This window comes from Schistocerca piceifrons, unplaced genomic scaffold (genome assembly GCF_021461385.2).
Source record: "Schistocerca piceifrons isolate TAMUIC-IGC-003096 unplaced genomic scaffold, iqSchPice1.1 HiC_scaffold_1764, whole genome shotgun sequence".
Lineage (NCBI taxonomy): Eukaryota > Metazoa > Arthropoda > Insecta > Orthoptera > Acrididae > Schistocerca > Schistocerca piceifrons.
The window spans coordinates 215,829-235,722 of record NW_025727639.1 but is presented as its reverse complement, the minus strand read 5'-3'; the positions used below and the strand labels follow the sequence as shown (position 1 = coordinate 235,722).

The 19,894-nt window shown below is 50.1% G+C and overlaps 14 non-coding genes across 14 annotated transcripts; all 14 read right to left on the bottom strand.

The window, feature by feature from the left end:
- Positions 1 to 190: 190 nt before the first annotated feature.
- Positions 191 to 272, bottom strand: Trnal-cag. The gene has a single exon. It is a non-coding gene; the product is annotated as a tRNA-Leu (tRNA).
- An 80-nt stretch (positions 273 to 352) lies between these two features.
- Positions 353 to 434, bottom strand: Trnal-aag. Its single transcript has one exon. It is a non-coding gene; the product is annotated as a tRNA-Leu (tRNA).
- A 734-nt stretch (positions 435 to 1,168) lies between these two features.
- Trnae-cuc lies at positions 1,169 to 1,240 on the bottom strand. The gene has a single exon. It is a non-coding gene; the product is annotated as a tRNA-Glu (tRNA).
- A 266-nt stretch (positions 1,241 to 1,506) lies between these two features.
- On the bottom strand, positions 1,507 to 1,588 carry Trnal-cag. The gene has a single exon. It is a non-coding gene; the product is annotated as a tRNA-Leu (tRNA).
- An 80-nt stretch (positions 1,589 to 1,668) lies between these two features.
- Positions 1,669 to 1,750, bottom strand: Trnal-aag. Its single transcript has one exon. It is a non-coding gene; the product is annotated as a tRNA-Leu (tRNA).
- Positions 1,751 to 2,484: 734 nt separating this feature from the next.
- Positions 2,485 to 2,556, bottom strand: Trnae-cuc. Its single transcript has one exon. It is a non-coding gene; the product is annotated as a tRNA-Glu (tRNA).
- A 266-nt stretch (positions 2,557 to 2,822) lies between these two features.
- On the bottom strand, positions 2,823 to 2,904 carry Trnal-cag. The gene has a single exon. It is a non-coding gene; the product is annotated as a tRNA-Leu (tRNA).
- An 80-nt stretch (positions 2,905 to 2,984) lies between these two features.
- On the bottom strand, positions 2,985 to 3,066 carry Trnal-aag. The gene has a single exon. It is a non-coding gene; the product is annotated as a tRNA-Leu (tRNA).
- A 734-nt stretch (positions 3,067 to 3,800) lies between these two features.
- Positions 3,801 to 3,872, bottom strand: Trnae-cuc. Its single transcript has one exon. It is a non-coding gene; the product is annotated as a tRNA-Glu (tRNA).
- Positions 3,873 to 4,138: 266 nt separating this feature from the next.
- Trnal-cag lies at positions 4,139 to 4,220 on the bottom strand. Its single transcript has one exon. It is a non-coding gene; the product is annotated as a tRNA-Leu (tRNA).
- An 80-nt stretch (positions 4,221 to 4,300) lies between these two features.
- On the bottom strand, positions 4,301 to 4,382 carry Trnal-aag. Its single transcript has one exon. It is a non-coding gene; the product is annotated as a tRNA-Leu (tRNA).
- A 734-nt stretch (positions 4,383 to 5,116) lies between these two features.
- On the bottom strand, positions 5,117 to 5,188 carry Trnae-cuc. Its single transcript has one exon. It is a non-coding gene; the product is annotated as a tRNA-Glu (tRNA).
- Positions 5,189 to 12,386: 7,198 nt separating this feature from the next.
- Trnae-cuc lies at positions 12,387 to 12,458 on the bottom strand. Its single transcript has one exon. It is a non-coding gene; the product is annotated as a tRNA-Glu (tRNA).
- A 266-nt stretch (positions 12,459 to 12,724) lies between these two features.
- Trnal-aag lies at positions 12,725 to 12,806 on the bottom strand. The gene has a single exon. It is a non-coding gene; the product is annotated as a tRNA-Leu (tRNA).
- Positions 12,807 to 19,894: the final 7,088 nt, after the last annotated feature.

Sequence of the window (19,894 nt, the reverse complement as noted above, 5' to 3'; positions counted from 1 at the left end):
TTCCACTTCGTAGAACGGCATGCTCGGGACGCGTCTCGTGGAGACGAACGCCAGCAATCATGAGACGAAACTGCGCCGGTGAATCATGTTGTTACACCACGCACCACTGTGCTACGACAGTTTAAGAAACCGACGCTGCGCTTCTTCCTTCGCGGGAAATCAGTGCTCCTGTTTTCGAGACAGAAAACGTTGGCAGCGGTGGGATTCGAACCCACGCCTCCGAAGAGACTGGTGCCTGAAACCAGCGCCTTAGACCGCTCGGCCACGCTACCTACGCGACGCGGCGGTCACAGGAGCTGCGTTCTACCCCACGAGAACACACCGCAATGGCACAAAAACGAGAAGTAAAAGTTGGCAGCGGTGGGATTCGAACCCACGCCTCCGAAGAGACTGGTGCCTTAAACCAGCGCCTTAGACCGCTCGGCCACGCTACCTACACCAGTGTTCCTGGCATTTGTAGAATGCAGTGCACGACACAGCTTCCTGATCTGCTGCGACTGGTTGCTCGAACATCGCACCTCGAACGACTGCCCTTTTCGAATAGAGATTAATTACACAGGCAGCTGCCAGCGCCCTGGTGCGGCGGCATCGCGTGTTTATAAGGAATCGGTAGTGCCACCTGCAGCCTGAGGAACATGAGCACAAAATCAGGAGGGCACCGTGATTTCAATCACTGGGTCACTATCGTCATTGCAGTGACAGCAAGGCAGAACTTTAAAAAGTGCCGTGACCCGGATTCGAGCCTGGGTTGTTGCGGCCACAACGCAATGTCCTGACCACTAGACGATCACGGCCACGGAGCCACCGCGGAATTCAACTCTCGCGACTGCAAGTGGCTGTGCACAGCAAAGCTCGGCCGACTGTGTCTCGCAACAGCTGTGTCAGACGCGGTCTCCATTATATGTATACTGGCAAACGAACGTGCCCGCGCTGATGGACACTGAGCAGAGTGGTTAGCTGCATTCAACCCCCGTGGCAATGTCTTGCAGTCCTCCAAGTCTGTTGACCGCAGGTATGTGCCCGGATAAGAGGTGGACAGATGTCGCATCTCTCTCGCCGTCACTTGTGGCCGCGAATCATATTTTACGTAGTTTTCTGCAAGCGTCAGGGGAGCGTCAGTCGAGCTAAGTCGGGACAAGTCGCATAAGAGGAGCAATAAAAAGTGCATTTCCGGTACCGGGAATCGAACCCAGGCCTCCTGGGCGAGAGCCAGGTATCCCAGCCACTAGACGACACCGGATAACGACACAAGCACTCCTCCAACAAACACGGCGAGCGCCCACCCGCTACTTGACGACAACTGCAAAAATTAACGTTTCCACTTCGTAGAACGGCATGCTCGGGACGCGTCTCGTGGAGACGAACGCCAGCAATCATGAGACGAAACTGCGCCGGTGAATCCTGTTGTTACACCACGCACCACTGTGCTACGACAGTTTAAGAAACCGACGCTGCGCTTTTTCCTTCGCGGGAAATCAGTGCTCCTGTTTTCGAGACAGAAAACGTTGGCAGCGGTGGGATTCGAACCCACGCCTCCGAAGAGACTGGTGCCTGAAACCAGCGCCTTAGACCGCTCGGCCACGCTACCTACGCGACGCGGCGGTCACAGGAGCTGCGTTCTACCCCACGAGAACACACCGCAATGGCACAAAAACGAGAAGTAAAAATTGGCAGCGGTGGGATTCGAACCCACGCCTCCGAAGAGACTGGTGCCTTAAACCAGCGCCTTAGACCGCTCGGCCACGCTACCTACACCAGTGTTCCTGGCATTTGTAGAATGCAGTGCACGACACAGCTTCCTGATCTGCTGCGACTGGTTGCTCGAACATCGCACCTCGAACGACTGCCCTTTTCGAATAGAGATTAATTACACAGGCAGCTGCCAGCGCCCTGGTGCGGCGGCATCGCGTGTTTATAAGGAATCGGTAGTGCCACCTGCAGCCTGAGGAACATGAGCACAAAATCAGGAGGGCACCGTGATTTCAATCACTGGGTCACTATCGTCATTGCAGTGACAGCAAGGCAGAACTTTAAAAAGTGCCGTGACCCGGATTCGAGCCTGGGTTGTTGCGGCCACAACGCAATGTCCTGACCACTAGACGATCACGGCCACGGAGCCACCGCGGAATTCAACTCTCGCGACTGCAAGTGGCTGTGCACAGCAAAGCTCGGCCGACTGTGTCTCGCAACAGCTGTGTCAGACGCGGTCTCCATTATATGTATACTGGCAAACGAACGTGCCCGCGCTGATGGACACTGAGCAGAGTGGTTAGCTGCATTCAACCCCCGTGGCAATGTCTTGCAGTCCTCCAAGTCTGTTGACCGCAGGTATGTGCCCGGATAAGAGGTGGACAGATGTCGCATCTCTCTCGCCGTCACTTGTGGCCGCGAATCATATTTTACGTAGTTTTCTGCAAGCGTCAGCGGAGCGTCAGTCGAGCTAAGTCGGGACAAGTCGCATAAGAGGAGCAATAAAATGTGCATTTCCGGTACCGGGAATCGAACCCAGGCCTCCTGGGCGAGAGCCAGGTATCCCAGCCACTAGACGACACCGGATAACGACACAAGCACTCCTCCAACAAACACGGCGAGCGCCCACCCGCTACTTGACGACAACTGCAAAAATTAACGTTTCCACTTCGTAGAACGGCATGCTCGGGACGCGTCTCGTGGAGACGAACGCCAGCAATCATGAGACGAAACTGCGCCGGTGAATCCTGTTGTTACACCACGCACCACTGTGCTACGACAGTTTAAGAAACCGACGCTGCGCTTTTTCCTTCGCGGGAAATCAGTGCTCCTGTTTTCGAGACAGAAAACGTTGGCAGCGGTGGGATTCGAACCCACGCCTCCGAAGAGACTGGTGCCTGAAACCAGCGCCTTAGACCGCTCGGCCACGCTACCTGCGCGACGCGGCGGTCACAGGAGCTGCGTTCTACCCCACGAGAACACACCGCAATGGCACAAAAACGAGAAGTAAAAATTGGCAGCGGTGGGATTCGAACCCACGCCTCCGAAGAGACTGGTGCCTTAAACCAGCGCCTTAGACCGCTCGGCCACGCTACCTACACCAGTGTTCCTGGCATTTGTAGAATGCAGTGCACGACACAGCTTCCTGATCTGCTGCGACTGGTTGCTCGAACATCGCACCTCGAACGACTGCCCTTTTCGAATAGAGATTAATTACACAGGCAGCTGCCAGCGCCCTGGTGCGGCGGCATCGCGTGTTTATAAGGAATCGGTAGTGCCACCTGCAGCCTGAGGAACATGAGCACAAAATCAGGAGGGCACCGTGATTTCAATCACTGGGTCACTATCGTCATTGCAGTGACAGCAAGGCAGAACTTTAAAAAGTGCCGTGACCCGGATTCGAGCCTGGGTTGTTGCGGCCACAACGCAATGTCCTGACCACTAGACGATCACGGCCACGGAGCCACCGCGGAATTCAACTCTCGCGACTGCAAGTGGCTGTGCACAGCAAAGCTCGGCCGACTGTGTCTCGCAACAGCTGTGTCAGACGCGGTCTCCATTATATGTATACTGGTAAACGAACGTGCCCGCGCTGATGGACACTGAGCAGAGTGGTTAGCTGCATTCAACCCCCGTGGCAATGTCTTGCAGTCCTCCAAGTCTGTTGACCGCAGGTATGTGCCCGGATAAGAGGTGGACAGATGTCGCATCTCTCTCGCCGTCACTTGTGGCCGCGAATCATATTTTACGTAGTTTTCTGCAAGCGTCAGCGGAGCGTCAGTCGAGCTAAGTCGGGACAAGTCGCATAAGAGGAGCAATAAAAAGTGCATTTCCGGTACCGGGAATCGAACCCAGGCCTCCTGGGCGAGAGCCAGGTATCCCAGCCACTAGACGACACCGGATAACGACACAAGCACTCCTCCAACAAACACGGCGAGCGCCCACCCGCTACTTGACGACAACTGCAAAAATTAACGTTTCCACTTCGTAGAACGGCATGCTCGGGACGCGTCTCGTGGAGACGAACGCCAGCAATCATGAGACGAAACTGCGCCGGTGAATCCTGTTGTTACACCACGCACCACTGTGCTACGACAGTTTAAGAAACCGACGCTGCGCTTTTTCCTTCGCGGGAAATCAGTGCTCCTGTTTTCGAGACAGAAAACGTTGGCAGCGGTGGGATTCGAACCCACGCCTCCGAAGAGACTGGTGCCTGAAACCAGCGCCTTAGACCGCTCGGCCACGCTACCTGCGCGACGCGGCGGTCACAGGAGCTGCGTTCTACCCCACGAGAACACACCGCAATGGCACAAAAACGAGAAGTAAAAATTGGCAGCGGTGGGATTCGAACCCACGCCTCCGAAGAGACTGGTGCCTTAAACCAGCGCCTTAGACCGCTCGGCCACGCTACCTACACCAGTGTTCCTGGCATTTGTAGAATGCAGTGCACGACACAGCTTCCTGATCTGCTGCGACTGGTTGCTCGAACATCGCACCTCGAACGACTGCCCTTTTCGAATAGAGATTAATTACACAGGCAGCTGCCAGCGCCCTGGTGCGGCGGCATCGCGTGTTTATAAGGAATCGGTAGTGCCACCTGCAGCCTGAGGAACATGAGCACAAAATCAGGAGGGCACCGTGATTTCAATCACTGGGTCACTATCGTCATTGCAGTGACAGCAAGGCAGAACTTTAAAAAGTGCCGTGACCCGGATTCGAGCCTGGGTTGTTGCGGCCACAACGCAATGTCCTGACCACTAGACGATCACGGCCACGGAGCCACCGCGGAATTCAACTCTCGCGACTGCAAGTGGCTGTGCACAGCAAAGCTCGGCCGACTGTGTCTCGCAACAGCTGTGTCAGACGCGGTCTCCATTATATGTATACTGGCAAACGAACGTGCCCGCGCTGATGGACACTGAGCAGAGTGGTTAGCTGCATTCAACCCCCGTGGCAATGTCTTGCAGTCCTCCAAGTCTGTTGACCGCAGGTATGTGCCCGGATAAGAGGTGGACAGATGTCGCATCTCTCTCGCCGTCACTTGTGGCCGCGAATCATATTTTACGTAGTTTTCTGCAAGCGTCAGGGGAGCGTCAGTCGAGCTAAGTCGGGACAAGTCGCATAAGAGGAGCAATAAAAAGTGCATTTCCGGTACCGGGAATCGAACCCAGGCCTCCTGGGCGAGAGCCAGGTATCCCAGCCACTAGACGACACCGGATAACGACACAAGCACTCCTCCAACAAACACGGCGAGCGCCCACCCGCTACTTGACGACAACTGCAAAAATTAACGTTTCCACTTCGTAGAACGGCATGCTCGGGACGCGTCTCGTGGAGACGAACGCCAGCAATCATGAGACGAAACTGCGCCGGTGAATCCTGTTGTTACACCACGCACCACTGTGCTACGACAGTTTAAGAAACCGACGCTGCGCTTTTTCCTTCGCGGGAAATCAGTGCTCCTGTTTTCGAGACAGAAAACATTGGCAGCTTTTTTTTTTTTTTTTTTTTTTTAAAACGAGAAGTAAAAATTGGCAGCTTTTTTTTTTTTTTTTTTTTTTTTTTTTTTTTTTTTTTTTTTTTTTTTGGGTTTCCCAACTCCCCTTATAGCCCGGCCTTGCGCTCTCCAATTTTGCCTTCTTCGGCGAGCTTCTTCAGCTATAAAAGAAAACGGTGCTGCTTGCAAACAGAAAAGACGAATTGGTGCACTGTCCATTCAGTTGAAAACCGTAAACTTCTCGGTATGGTTCCTTGGAAGACGTTGGTATTCAAGATGAAGGGATGAAATCAGAGATACTGGATTGCTTTGGGGAAAGTTTCTTGTGGCTGTTCACCGCGAACGAAGCATCGAAGGAAAACTAAAACCTCTTGAAGTTAAAGTGCAGGCCTATAATGACAGCAAGCAGTAGCTTTGCGCCTACACGCCTTAAAATAAAAAATGAAAGAATAACAGCGCATGAGGCGCTGTCCACCTAAATTCAGTAAAGGAAAGAATAAAATTGGAAAAAAAAGAATAAAAAATCAAATACTGCCTGTGTTAGTCCTCTCAGTCACAGGGAAGGAACACCCTTCACACGTCCCATGATTTGATGTTCAAAATGCTTCGTAGCGGCCATTAAAATAAGTAATGAAAAAAGTCACAAAAATTTAAAATTATCGACACGTGTCAAAGGAATGAGTAGACTCCCGAACTTTCCGAAACTGTCCGGCGGAAAACGAGAAGGAAAACACAATCCTCTCCGACGTAATAAAAAGAAAGTAAAAAATCCTCTTTTCTTGAAAACCAAACAATCTCCGTGGCAGCGCGGTGCGTAACGCATCCGTGAATGTACGCCGATGACGGAGGAACCAGACGGTGTAAAAAAATGAATAAAAACATAAAGAAATCACTAAACCACAACGAAACACAAACACACACGAACACAGGATAAAACTGTGTTAAACTTTTCGTCGTCGTTTCCACGTTGCAGTCCGGCACAAGCGTAAGCATCGTACTTGTTGAATGATTCACTGTTCCTGTAGTATTCAATTTGCATTAACTATGTATCCGGGCCCGGAGACAATGCAAAACACAGAAGGAAAGAAAAGTCGCAGCAGTGAAGTGTTGCTTACAACAGTTTGTCGTGGGCAAATGCGAGTGCAATGTGCAGAAAATTGGCAAAGATTTTGTCATAGTCTTTCCTGGTTTTAGTGAGGTCATGTTGCGTGGACAAATAAACCAGATAGGCATAGTCGTCCGTAAGTCGCAATTGCAGGAGGGCGAACACAGTGTGAGCCACGATCCACGCAGTGGCGGCACGCTTCGTATGCGGATATGGGTTGAAGTCCGGGATCAATGCCGTGTCCGCAGAAAAGGCGGCAGCGCTGGTCCGGTTGATAAGTGCGAGCATCCTGACGGCAATGTTCCAAGCCGACTGTGACCTCAGGCACACGAAACGATGTTCTAAGGTGTCGTCTTGGCGACAGTCTTCACACAAGCTCGATGGAGATAAGTGAATGCGGCGCAGCTTTTCGTTGGTGGGCAGAATTCGGTTAACCACTTGGTACCAAAAGCTGCTGACGTCCGCTGACAGGAAGGGAGCGTGAACATGAGCCCACACCGTCCTCCACGCAGATCGCGGGTAGCGCGCCTCCATCTTATTACCGACTGGCTGTCCTCTTAGTCCCTGGTAGACACGTTTCACAGTCCGTGTGCGAGGGTCGAGTACGTCGGCGGCGAGATAACTTTTGTGAATGTAGTATTCTCGAACATAACGCAGCTGAAACGGTATTGTAGTCGGGTCTAGAGGTGCTACGTCAGAAAGTGGACGATGAATAGCGAACAGAACAGCTGTAGGGCTCGACGGATCCTGTTCAATAGTGACGCTCGTCCGATGAAGGAGCAACGCTGCGGCTTTCATAGCAAAATGAATGAGCCCGAGCCCACCCTGTTCGCGCGGTAAAGTACATGTTTCGTAAGACACCTTGAAAATATGTCCCCGCCACAGTAGCCAATAGACTGCCTGTGTTATGGCTCTGCCCAAATTCTTGGGTACCTGAAATAATTGTGCGAGGTACCAGGCTTTGCTGAGCAAGAAAACATTTATTAAAATCACCCGCTGTGTTAATGCGAGGGTGCGAGTAGCGGACAGGCTAGCCATAGCTCGTATGCCATTTAAGACAATACGCCAGTTGTAGGACGCAGTCTGTAACAGATTGGCTTGAAAGCGAACACCCAAAATCTTGTGTTCCTGCTTCACTGTAAACCATGGGCGTTTGAAGCCACGTGTCGCTGCATAAATAGGCAGAAAAACCGTCTTACGGGTATTGATGCTCGCACCGGATGCACGTTCATACTGTGTAAGAACAGCGCGTATTGTATCAAAATCGGTAGCCGAGGACACCAAGAGGCCAAGGTCGTCAGCATAGGCGCGACAAACGTGCTTCTCATCCCCAATACGGATTCCCCTACAAACACTGTGCAACTTACGCAACAAAGGATCTAAGGAGATTGCGTAAAGCGCCATTGACAGAGGGCACCCTTGTTTGACTGAACAGCAGAGCGGAACAGGTTCCGACAAAAATCCATTGATACTAATCCGTGAGGTGGAATTTTTGAAAAGGTTAAAAATCATAGTTATATACTTTACACCGAAACCAAACTTCTGGAGCACTCGCCGGAGATATAGGTGGCTAACTCTGTCAAAAGCCATTGCAAAATCGATGGATAAAATGCCAAAAGGAATCCTATTCGTCGAAGCATAGGCAATGGCATCTCGGTATGTGGACACAGCACCATAGAGAGTGCGTTGAGGCACTGCACAGTATTGAAAGGGACTAATCAGTTTTTTCATGACCAGCTTCAAGCGTGAGGAGACACATTTGGTGAAGAGTTTGTAGTCACCATTAAGAAGGGTGATGGGTCTAAGATTGCACAGTTTCCTGGCAACTGGAACCTTAGGAGCCAAGACCACAATCCCTTCCAGCAAGGACGCAGGAACATCCACACCATTTAAAATTTCATTAAAAACATCAGTCAGGGCCGAGCCAAACAAGTGCCAAAAATGCAAATAAAATTCCGGTGGCAACCCATCAGCGCCCGGTGATTTATTCTGGGAACACAGTTTTAGGACATCACTCACTTCGTCCACAGTAAAGTTTTCTGTGAGGCGACGGCGATCCGCTACGGATAAGACGTACGGAACGTCGTGGAGAAGCTCTGAAATCGCGGCAGTATCAGTGTATTTCTCACTGAAAAGTTCGATGAAGTGACGGTGGGCCTCGGCAAGAATTGCCGCCTGGCTATTAAGCCGCGCACCGTCAGCTGATTCCAGCTCTGTGACGTAACGTCGCTTCGCGCGCCGGCGTTCGCGCAGCTGATGAAACACGGAAGGCGCTTCATCATCAAGCGCCCCGGGGGCTCGGCTCCGTACGACAGATCCGCGTAACGATTCCCTTTTCAAATCCAGAAGACGGAGTTTGATACGCCGAATTGTCGCCATCCGAAGAGCGGGATTAGTTGTGTGCAGGTGGATGGCATCATTTAAACAGCTCTCGTAAAAGTGCAATGTAGAACGCTCCCAGTGAGCAACATCCTGACCGAACTCCAGGATGGCCTTGCGTAATGCCGGCTTAACAAATTCGACCCACCAAGACAAAGTGGAGGCATATAGACCGCGATATTTTAGCACCCTCTGCCACACACGCACGATAACCGGCGCAAAATGTGGGTGTGAGAGATGTCGCACATTAAACTTCCATAATCGACTGGCGCGGGGTTTACCCGCCAATAGAGAATGAAAGCGGCAGACATACGCACAATGATCGGAAAAAATCACAGGGTGAACAGAGGAGTCCGTAAGACAGTGCTGTTTATCACGAGAAACATAAATCCTATCGAGCCGACTCCTTCCCGTGGGATAAAAGAAAGTAAAGCCCACGTCCCGCGGGTGTAAATAACACCACGAGTCAATTAAATTCATCTCAGTAACGAGCGTCTGTAATTCTAGGCATTTATAAGGCCGTGGCTCCTGATCTCTATCGTCCAGCACGCAATTAAAATCGCCGCCCATGACTACGGGCAGGTGGGGGCCCTGTAAAAGGTGACAAATGTCACTGCTATAAAACACACGGCGACGTGGCTGCCCGTCGGCACCAGAAGGGGCGTACACGTTAATATATCGTACGTTGTTGATCGTGCAGGCTACACCACGACCGTTAGGAATTGTAGCGACATTACTATAATCATGACCAACACGAATTAAAATGGCAGTACCACAATTACACTCGATATCAAAGTTCAAGAGCACTTGATAGCCCGGAATGGAGTGAAGTATATCTATCACAACCTCCTGCAAAAACACTACATCAGCAGCAATGTAATTTATAAAACCCACAAAACTTGCAAACTTCACAGGCGACTCCAACTTATTAAGATTAATAGTAGCCACAACTGATGGAGGGCTTGCTACCATAAACAACAGGGAAAAACAAAGAAAACAAATTAGACGACAGGAGTGGACCCACCCTCCTCCTCCATATCGTCCGCCCAGTCACAACGTTCAAACGGTGCAGCTGAAGTAGGCGGTTCTTGTGTGGGAGGTGCGGACGCGGAATCCTGTGAAGGGGGACGCGTGCGACGCTGGGGGGTGTCTTCCGCCTTACGCTTAACCGAAAGTTGTGCCGGGTTCGTTGCCTGAGACGTCGTAGTGTCCATTGCTAGATTTACATCAGAGTGGTGCAACATTTCCTTTAACTGCTGGACAACCTGTTCCCGCCTGTCTGCCGACACACTTGTCGTAGGCGCCGGCTGACTGCTCGCCACAGGACGCTGTGGACGACGCCCCGTCGCAACCGACGGCCGTGATTCGACTACGGGGCGGGGCAAGGGCTTGTGCGCCGGCTTTTGCACAGATTTTTGTTTTTGTTTTGACTTCGGACGGGGAACCTGCTTCCATTCCGGAGACGGGCTGCGTTCTCCGCGAGAAAAAGACCGTGTGTCTAAAATCCGCGAACTACTGGCACTGCGGAAGCGGTCAGTATTGCCACGCCTCTCCGAAACACTTTCACGCCTTGGCTTTGGTTCCTGTGAGGCAGGAGCTGTGTCCGGAACACCCTGAAGCACGGACGTAGAAGGTGACGAATCCACAACAGCAACAGGGGGGGTAACCACCTGAACGGGTTCTGATCCGGTCCGCTCCGGAACTACTGGCCCAGCCGGAGGCGGAAGCAATACAGTAGCTACGGGAACTGACTGAGAAGAAACGGACATGTTTTGAACAGAATCAAGTCCGGTTGCAGTGGCATCGACATCCATCGCGACCGCATCAACTAAAGGCGTTGCCGTTTCTGCGGAACGTGCCGGTGAACGGGGAACACCTAACAACACGGCCGCGTACGACGCGTCGTCATCTTGCCCACGGGGCGGTAGCTGCACAGGGCGCCTACGCCGAGGACAATTTTGCCGAAAATGGTCGGTGGCATTGCAATAGGAACACGTTTGCGGCTGACCACTATACGAAATAAAAGCCCGGTGGCCGGCCATAACCAAAAACGAGGGAACGTGCTTCCTCACAATCATCTTGACACTACGGATACCGTTCTCAACCTGATATATGTAAGCGGACGACCACTTTTCCTTCGTAATCGACAAAACTGTGCCATAAGGCATAAGGCTACGAGCTATTGTCTCATTCCTAGTCTCAAACGGCAGATTGAATACCCGAACATTTCGAATACCAAATCCAGCATTCGACAGAGTCACATTGCTAATTGTCCCATCAGAGTGTTTGAATTTACGTACGCCACCGTTTTCACTGACAGGGGCATCGCACAATTCCGGACATTTCAATTTTACAAACAAAGAGTTCAGGAACGCGTCTAATTGCAAGCCTAACACATCACTTTCAGGAATTTTCAAGTCATTTTTCATCCACGAATGAATTTCAAAAGCAGACGGTCGGGTTACGTTTCTATCAAACTCGCATTGGATATTATTTTCTCGGTCTTCGGAATCCATGTTAACTTACAGTTCAGCTGACTAGTGCAGCGAAGAAACAGTCACCGCGATGAACCGCCGCCGACCGCGAAGCACACGTAAACACCGCCCGACACGCCGGAGCGAGCGCGCGATGTGTTCGGGCCCACGACTCCGAAGAGACTGGTGCCTTAAACCAGCGCCTTAGACCGCTCGGCCACGCTACCTACACCAGTGTTCCTGGCATTTGTAGAATGCAGTGCACGACACAGCTTCCTGATCTGCTGCGACTGGTTGCTCGAACATCGCACCTCGAACGACTGCCCTTTTCGAATAGAGATTAATTACACAGGCAGCTGCCAGCGCCCTGGTGCGGCGGCATCGCGTGTTTATAAGGAATCGGTAGTGCCACCTGCAGCCTGAGGAACATGAGCACAAAATCAGGAGGGCACCGTGATTTCAATCACTGGGTCACTATCGTCATTGCAGTGACAGCAAGGCAGAACTTTAAAAAGTGCCGTGACCCGGATTCGAGCCTGGGTTGTTGCGGCCACAACGCAATGTCCTGACCACTAGACGATCACGGCCACGGAGCCACCGCGGAATTCAACTCTCGCGACTGCAAGTGGCTGTGCACAGCAAAGCTCGGCCGACTGTGTCTCGCAACAGCTGTGTCAGACGCGGTCTCCATTATATGTATACTGGCAAACGAACGTGCCCGCGCTGATGGACACTGAGCAGAGTGGTTAGCTGCATTCAACCCCCGTGGCAATGTCTTGCAGTCCTCCAAGTCTGTTGACCGCAGGTATGTGCCCGGATAAGAGGTGGACAGATGTCGCATCTCTCTCGCCGTCACTTGTGGCCGCGAATCATATTTTACGTAGTTTTCTGCAAGCGTCAGCGGAGCGTCAGTCGAGCTAAGTCGGGACAAGTCGCATAAGAGGAGCAATAAAATGTGCATTTCCGGTACCGGGAATCGAACCCAGGCCTCCTGGGCGAGAGCCAGGTATCCCAGCCACTAGACGACACCGGATAACGACACAAGCACTCCTCCAACAAACACGGCGAGCGCCCACCCGCTACTTGACGACAACTGCAAAAATTAACGTTTCCACTTCGTAGAACGGCATGCTCGGGACGCGTCTCGTGGAGACGAACGCCAGCAATCATGAGACGAAACTGCGCCGGTGAATCCTGTTGTTACACCACGCACCACTGTGCTACGACAGTTTAAGAAACCGACGCTGCGCTTTTTCCTTCGCGGGAAATCAGTGCTCCTGTTTTCGAGACAGAAAACGTTGGCAGCGGTGGGATTCGAACCCACGCCTCCGAAGAGACTGGTGCCTTAAACCAGCGCCTTAGACCGCTCGGCCACGCTACCTACACCAGTGTTCCTGGCATTTGTAGAATGCAGTGCACGACACAGCTTCCTGATCTGCTGCGACTGGTTGCTCGAACATCGCACCTCGAACGACTGCCCTTTTCGAATAGAGATTAACTACACAGGCAGCTGCCAGCGCCCTGGTGCGGCGGCATCGCGTGTTTATAAGGAATCGGTAGTGCCACCTGCAGCCTGAGGAACATGAGCACAAAATCAGGAGGGCACCGTGATTTCAATCACTGGGTCACTATCGTCATTGCAGCGACAGCAAGGCAGAACTTTAAAAAGTGCCGTGACCCGGATTCGAGCCTGGGTTGTTGCGGCCACAACGCAATGTCCTGACCACTTTTTTTTTTTTTTTTTACATTCCCCCGCTCTACCAACTTTTTTTTTATCTTTTGTAGCCACTTTTTTTTTATTTCCTTAACCACTTTTGTATTTTTTTTTTTAAATTGCATTTTCATGTTTGTTAAATAGAAGACTGGCGGCAAACATCGGTAGTGGATCCTTTCCCTCGGGCGCCTGGTGAAGTTGTTTGGGGTCAGAGACGCGCCGCAAAAGCAGTGGGGCCTCTTCGCGGCACTGCCATTGCTTCGCGCTCCAAACCCCTCCCGTGTCACCATGAAAGACAACCAGTGGTCACTAGCCTATTCCCACTCTTTCGAAAGCAATGTGGAGCATATTACCAAATGTCTTCTTATGAGCCGGGTACTTGAGCACCTTGTCAAATTCGGTTTCCATGTACATTAAAAATTCAAGTCGATCGTCGCCTCCAACGTTGTTAAAAATGTAACTGGTGAACTTCCCCATGAGCCACATCACTGCATTGTTTTTCGTCTGAGGGAAGTAGCGTTCAGCGGGGCGGTACAAATGCTGAGGAGTGAAAGTGTGCGCAGAAGTCCTGGTGATTAGGGCAAGTTTCTCTCTGGTCCACTGCCAGTTGTAAATATGGCCGCCACACGTATATCGATGACACACAGTGTCGACAAGGTGACATTTGCCACAGAGGTTGGTGTCACTTAACCCTATGCCAAACAGACGTTCATTAGTACAGATAAGATTATTGATAACTTTGTACCACGCTGTCCGTGCATCACTCGAAAGAACCATACTACTAATATTTTTCCAGACGACGTCCCATGCGAAACCAGGGAACTTGGATTCTATGACATTGTTCCTGTGTAGCTGTTTCCGTTCTGCGAAAATCGCTTTCACCGTGACTGTCGGCGACCGTAAAAGTTCTTTGCTGATGTAGCTGCGTTCAAGATAAAAGTCCCTTACATGTTTAAGTTTAAAACTGATGTGCTGAATATCGACGGGTGGATCGATACTTTGTGGCCGGACTATATTGTACAACTTTGCCGTGAGGCATTCCGGGGAGTGGGACATGATAGTTAATGTTCTGTTGACATACAATGCCATTGCTTTACATTTAATGTCCGTCAAACCCAGGCCCCCTTTACAAGGATCCAGAATTGCTGTTTTGACAGAGACACGAAATAATTCCCCACGCCACAAAAAATTTGCTAAGCGGGACATAATGGCCTTCGCTATCATGGCGGGAAGAGGGAAAATTTGTGCAGTATAGTAAGCCTTAGACAAGATATAAGTATTTAATAAACGAACCCTTTGAAATTGGTCCAGGCAGCGGGAGTGATTGGCAATCAGTGCCCCCTGGATGGTCCGTGAAACCTCGCGCCAATTTATAGAGATCATTCGGAAAATGGATGTCGTCAGGACCATTCCAATAGCTTTATGTTGATGGACATTAGTCGCCCACGCAATGCGCAACTGGGCAAGCCCCTTGAGGTTTAAAAATTTACTTTTTTGAACGTTCTGCCTCGCACCGGATGCCGAACAATAGGTCGCGAGCGCCAACTCAAGTTGTGACACATCCGCCTGATTTCTGATGATGACGCCAACATCATCCGCGTATGCGCCCACCACAGTTTTCATTCCTGAAACTGTAATTCCGGTGAGTCCACATCGTAGCTGTCGTAAAAAGGGTTCTAGAGAAAGAACAAAAAGCAGCATTGACAAGGGACTGCCTTGGGGGACGCCACGTTGTATTCCGATGCGCTTCGTCAACTGGCAATTAACAGAGAGTTGTGCTGTGATTCCCATCGCCACGTTCTTGATGACGGCTATGGAGGTGTCGAGAAACCCCATCCGGCGCAACGTCTCTATCAGATACGGATGATCGACCCTATCAAACGCTTTGTGGAAATCGACAAAAAGCAGTCCACATTTAATATTGCATGCATGAGTCAGGGCAACGACGTCCCGGTATAAAGCAGCAGTTTGTAAGATGGTCTTCTTAAAGGCGCAGGTCTGTTGGGGGCAAATGATTTGAGCGGTGAGCGGCATAATGCGGTGATGGAGTACTCGAGCTAGAAGTTTATAATCGGAGTTCAAAAGTGAAATCGGTCGGAGGTTGGTTAAACGTTTGCAACCCTTATTCTTCGGGAGAAGTACAATTTTGCATTGTTTAAATTCTGCTGCCCGCATCTCGTGGTCGTGCGGTAGCGTTCTCGCTTCCCACGCCCGGGTTCCCGGGTTCGATTCCCGGCGGGGTCAGGGATTTTCTCTGCCTCGTGATGGCTGGGTGTTGTGTGCTGTCCTTAGGTTAGTTAGGTTTAAGTAGTTCTGAGTTCTAGGGGACTTATGACCACAGCAGTTGAGTCCCATAGTGCTCAGAGCCATTTGAACCCATTTTTAAATTCTGTTGGCACCGGTGTTCCCCGTAAGACTTCATTGATTAGGTGGGTGAACTTGTCTCCTATTAAAGGCCAAAACCTTTTATAGAATTCAACGGGTAGGCCGTCAGGTCCTGGTGATTTGTTAACGGCAGAATTGCAGATGACGGCGTAAACATCATCATTTTCGACAGGTGAAGAAAGAGCGTCATTGTCATCTCCCGTAAGTTGTGGAGTATGAGAGCCAAAAAGTTCGTCATAATTGTCCACATTTGTGTCCCCCGGTGCATACATGTTTGAATAGTAAGCGGAGATTTCCTGGAGTATTCCCTGCTGCGTGCTGAGTTTCGTACCATCCTCGAGTTGAAGTTCGTCTATGAAAGTGCCTCGTCTAGTTGTGCTGTCACGAATAAGATGATACAAGGCAGTAGTCTCATCTGCAATGACGGATTTCGCTTTGGACCGTACCTTAAGGCCCTCCAGTTCTTGACGTTTCAAGCGCAGTAATTTGGCTTTTATCAGTTTGACATCTTTCAGGCGTGTCGTCACGGCTCCCGCCTGATCATAAAGATCCCGTAGCACACTGTAATAAAACTCGACGGTGGCTTTCCGTTCCCTAGCCCTGCGGATACTAAAGGATATTAAAACACTCCTGAGCTTTGGCTTCGCCCGTCTGGTCCACCATTCAATCACACTTCGAAAGTTGTGAAGTGAACGGAGACACAGCACCCATGCAGCAGTTATTTCGTCGTCTAATTCTGTGTCCGACAATAAAGAAGCATTTAGATGCCACTGGTTTCGTACTCGGCGAGTAGGTTGTTGTGGCAGGTTGAGACATGTTAACAACGCACTATGGTCGGAGAAAACGACGGGAACAGTTTCAGCGTGCGTTACGTTGCTTTTTAAATCATCCGAGACATAAATTCTGTCGATTCTGCTAGAAGAGTTGGCAACGGTATGAGTAAACTTCACCAGCGTGGGGTATCGTACCTCCCACACATCGTGCAGTTTGAGATCAGCAACAAGGCGTCGCAGCTCACCGGAATAATTAAAATTAGGAGTCTGATCTTTGCGGCCCAGAACACAATTAAAGTCACCACCGAGTATCAGTGGTGAGGGATTTCGCCGCAAGAGGTAAATGATATCGTCTTTGAAGAACGCGGCTCGTGCTGCCCGGTGACTACTACCAGAGGGTGCATATAAATTGACAAAAGTGACCCCTGCGATGGTAAGCCCAATCCCTCTCGCCGAGTCTAACGTATCAACGTTTTGAACGAGAATGCCTTCCCGAACTAAAATGGCAGTACCGACGTGCGCTTCCGGTGAAATATTGGAAAAACATACAAATCCGGTTAAGTCGAGGTGGGGCGATACAACCTCCTGAAGAAATGCGATGTCAGTCGCTGAGTCGTAGAGAAACTGTTTGAGAGCAGCGAGTTTTAAATCCGACTGGATCCTGTTAATATTGAGAGTGGAAAGCGTGTAAGATTGCATACGAAGCACGGAGATGTCTAATCACCTGTCAGGCCATCATTCCACGCCAGAACCTTCGTGAGAATCTGACTGCGAAGGTGTGCCAGCATCGGCGCCGGAACCTTTCTTTTTAGGCTTCCTGCGAACAACATTTACATTGGGTTTCACCGAGTATCGGCGCCAACCTCCCGTTGAGAAATTCGCAGCGGAAGGCGGGGTAGGAGGATCGGAGCTGACCTCAGGTGCCAGCTCCTCCTCCACTGCACACGGTGATTGCTCAGACTGCAAAACTACTTCCGGCGACCTATCTCTTCCACATGCTCTTTCGATAGCTGAGTGTTTATCAACGGTGGAACCTTCCGTTTGTTTGTTGTCGGGCTGAGGCGGTGACGTAGCCGGCTGTTTACGCTCACGCACTTCCCCGTCCTGTTTACAAACGGTGTCAACATCGGTCGGTCGGTCGGTCTGCATCGGTTGACATGCCTCAGGTGACAGGCGTGGCACTGAAGCTACCGCGGCCTGTTCGTTTACGGGTAAGGGATCCAACTGAGCAACTGGCACCGGTGAATTGGCGCCACAATCCGAAAGCAGGGAATGTGCGGAGCCCGGAACCTCAAACAGCGGCGGCGATGTGCCATCGACAGATGACCTAGCCACATTAATGTCATCGTCGTCTGCACTACCGCTATCGTAAGTGCGTCGTCTCTTGTGAGTAACGACACTACTTTGAACAACAGAAGAGTCTGAAGTCTCCTTTCGCGCCAGCGGTGGAAAGTCAGCAGCACGATGCTGCGCCCTATCGTCATCTTTGTCCAGGATGGGGGAACTGGACCCATCTGTCACAGAATTTTCCTTCACAAGGTCGGCCAGAGTTAACTTTTTGCGCTGCTGTAAGTGGGTTTGCAAAACAAAGACCCGTTTCGGACAATCCTGCCTCATATGTCCACTCTCATTACAGACATGACAGGTCAAAGTCTGTCCACTGTACATAACATGCGCCTTATATCCGCAAACTTGAACATGAGAGGGAATATTATACTTGACTTGCATGTCGACCGAACGCACACCGCTAAAGCATTGCAACCGGTGTTGGCTGGACCACCGTTCATTCCTAATTTGCTTAATTTCACCATACTTAGAAAGAACGTCTTTTAAATAACAGTTGTCAACCTCGGGGGGCAAGTTAAAAACACGCACATGCTTGTAATCAACATCAGCATTAGAAACTGTGACCTTACTCACCGAATTGTCACGGTGGCAGAATTCAGCTTCCCCATCAAATTTGTTTAATATCCGTTCCAGCACCAAAGGCGAGAGCAGCTTGACATAAAAACAGTATTGTTCCAGATCATAGTAAGCCGTATGTATCTGATCAGATGTGAGGCCAACAACATCAACAATCCAGTCGTGAATTTCCAGAGAACTGGGTTGTACATATCGGGTAGCCTTGTCAAAACCAAAGCGCACAGTAAGCTTCCTGGGAAACATGGTAGACATTGCAGCAGATAAACAGCGGCCAAAACCGCTTTCAAGACAGAAACAAAATAGACGTCGACAACACAAGTACAAACACACAAAACACTAACACACACGGAACGAAGAGTGACAAGAGTTAGTCGCGACTTCGAAACACAGCAGCTAAGCGGAGCGCTAACACGTCCTCACAGCACGCCGTCTGAAGCGGAACTTCTCGGCCATCCTGACACTTGATTTGATGCTCCTCGTTTGTTCTATTAGAAAACTTACAGTTGATGTAATTGTCGCATCCACGTTGCCACAGTACACCGGCATGAGATCTGCACCCGTTACACGTTCGCCAGGTGCAGCCGCACAAATATAGCGCAGAATGTACCACCAAAAGAGTTTCTCAAATCCGTATAATCACGGCACTCAATACATTTTGTTCGAAACTAAGTCGTCTGTTACAGACATCAGAGATTAGACAGAATGCAGAGGTCTATCTGTCGAATAATATCTCAAGTTTTGGTCACGTTGTAATCTCCATAAAGTAATATTTTGAGTATATGAATTTATTTCGAGCTCTCTGTATTTCATCAGAGACTGTTATTGTGCAGAGGATGTACTGGTCAGCCTGCACTGTTTCCTCACACTGTCGTTAGCACTCTGCATCTCCAGACAAGAGTCGTTTTCATACCACAAGTGTCCCTTTTGACGTGTTTGCGGCTGTGGCGCGGAAGTAACCTCACGAGGGAACGTCGTATTTACAACCAACACTCTCTGTTTGTAGCTCACACTACCGAAGAAACAGTTTGGTTGCCGTAGGTGCGCTTGTGTTTGATACAAATTATTGGTTTCACTTAGGAGAACACGGCCAGAATCGTGCTGTTGCACTTTACAAAGGATCTCAATGATACACAGGGTGCTCCAGAGAAGCGACAAGATCTGTGTCAGGAGTGGGATTCGAACCCACGCCATCATTCGAGGACCAGAAGGCTCTAGCTGCTACTGCAGCCAAGGTTTTTCCTTGAGTCTGGCGCCTTAGACCGTTTTTTTTTTTTTTTTCGCTAACCAATTGCGCCACTTATTTTTTGTTCTTTTTCTTTTTCGCCTTAACCACTTTTTTCTTTTTTATTGTTTCTTAACCACTTTTTTTTACTCTTTTCCTTTCTTAACCACTTTTTTTTGTTTTTTTTGTTTTAATTTTGTGAATAATTGTCATTAACTTGTTCTATGTTTTGTTTTTGCAATTGATTTGAAAGTGTTTCAAATTTTTTATTTATTTTTATTCTTTTAATTATGTTTTGGTGTTTCTTTTTTGTTTTTTTTTTTAAACGAAATACCCTCCTTTAGGGACCACCGTGAGCATTTGATCAAGAAAAAGAGATTTTCTCATCTTGGATCCAAGTGTATTCTGGTGATCCGTGTGCACTGTTGGAGGGAGGTACCGAGGCGCAGTGG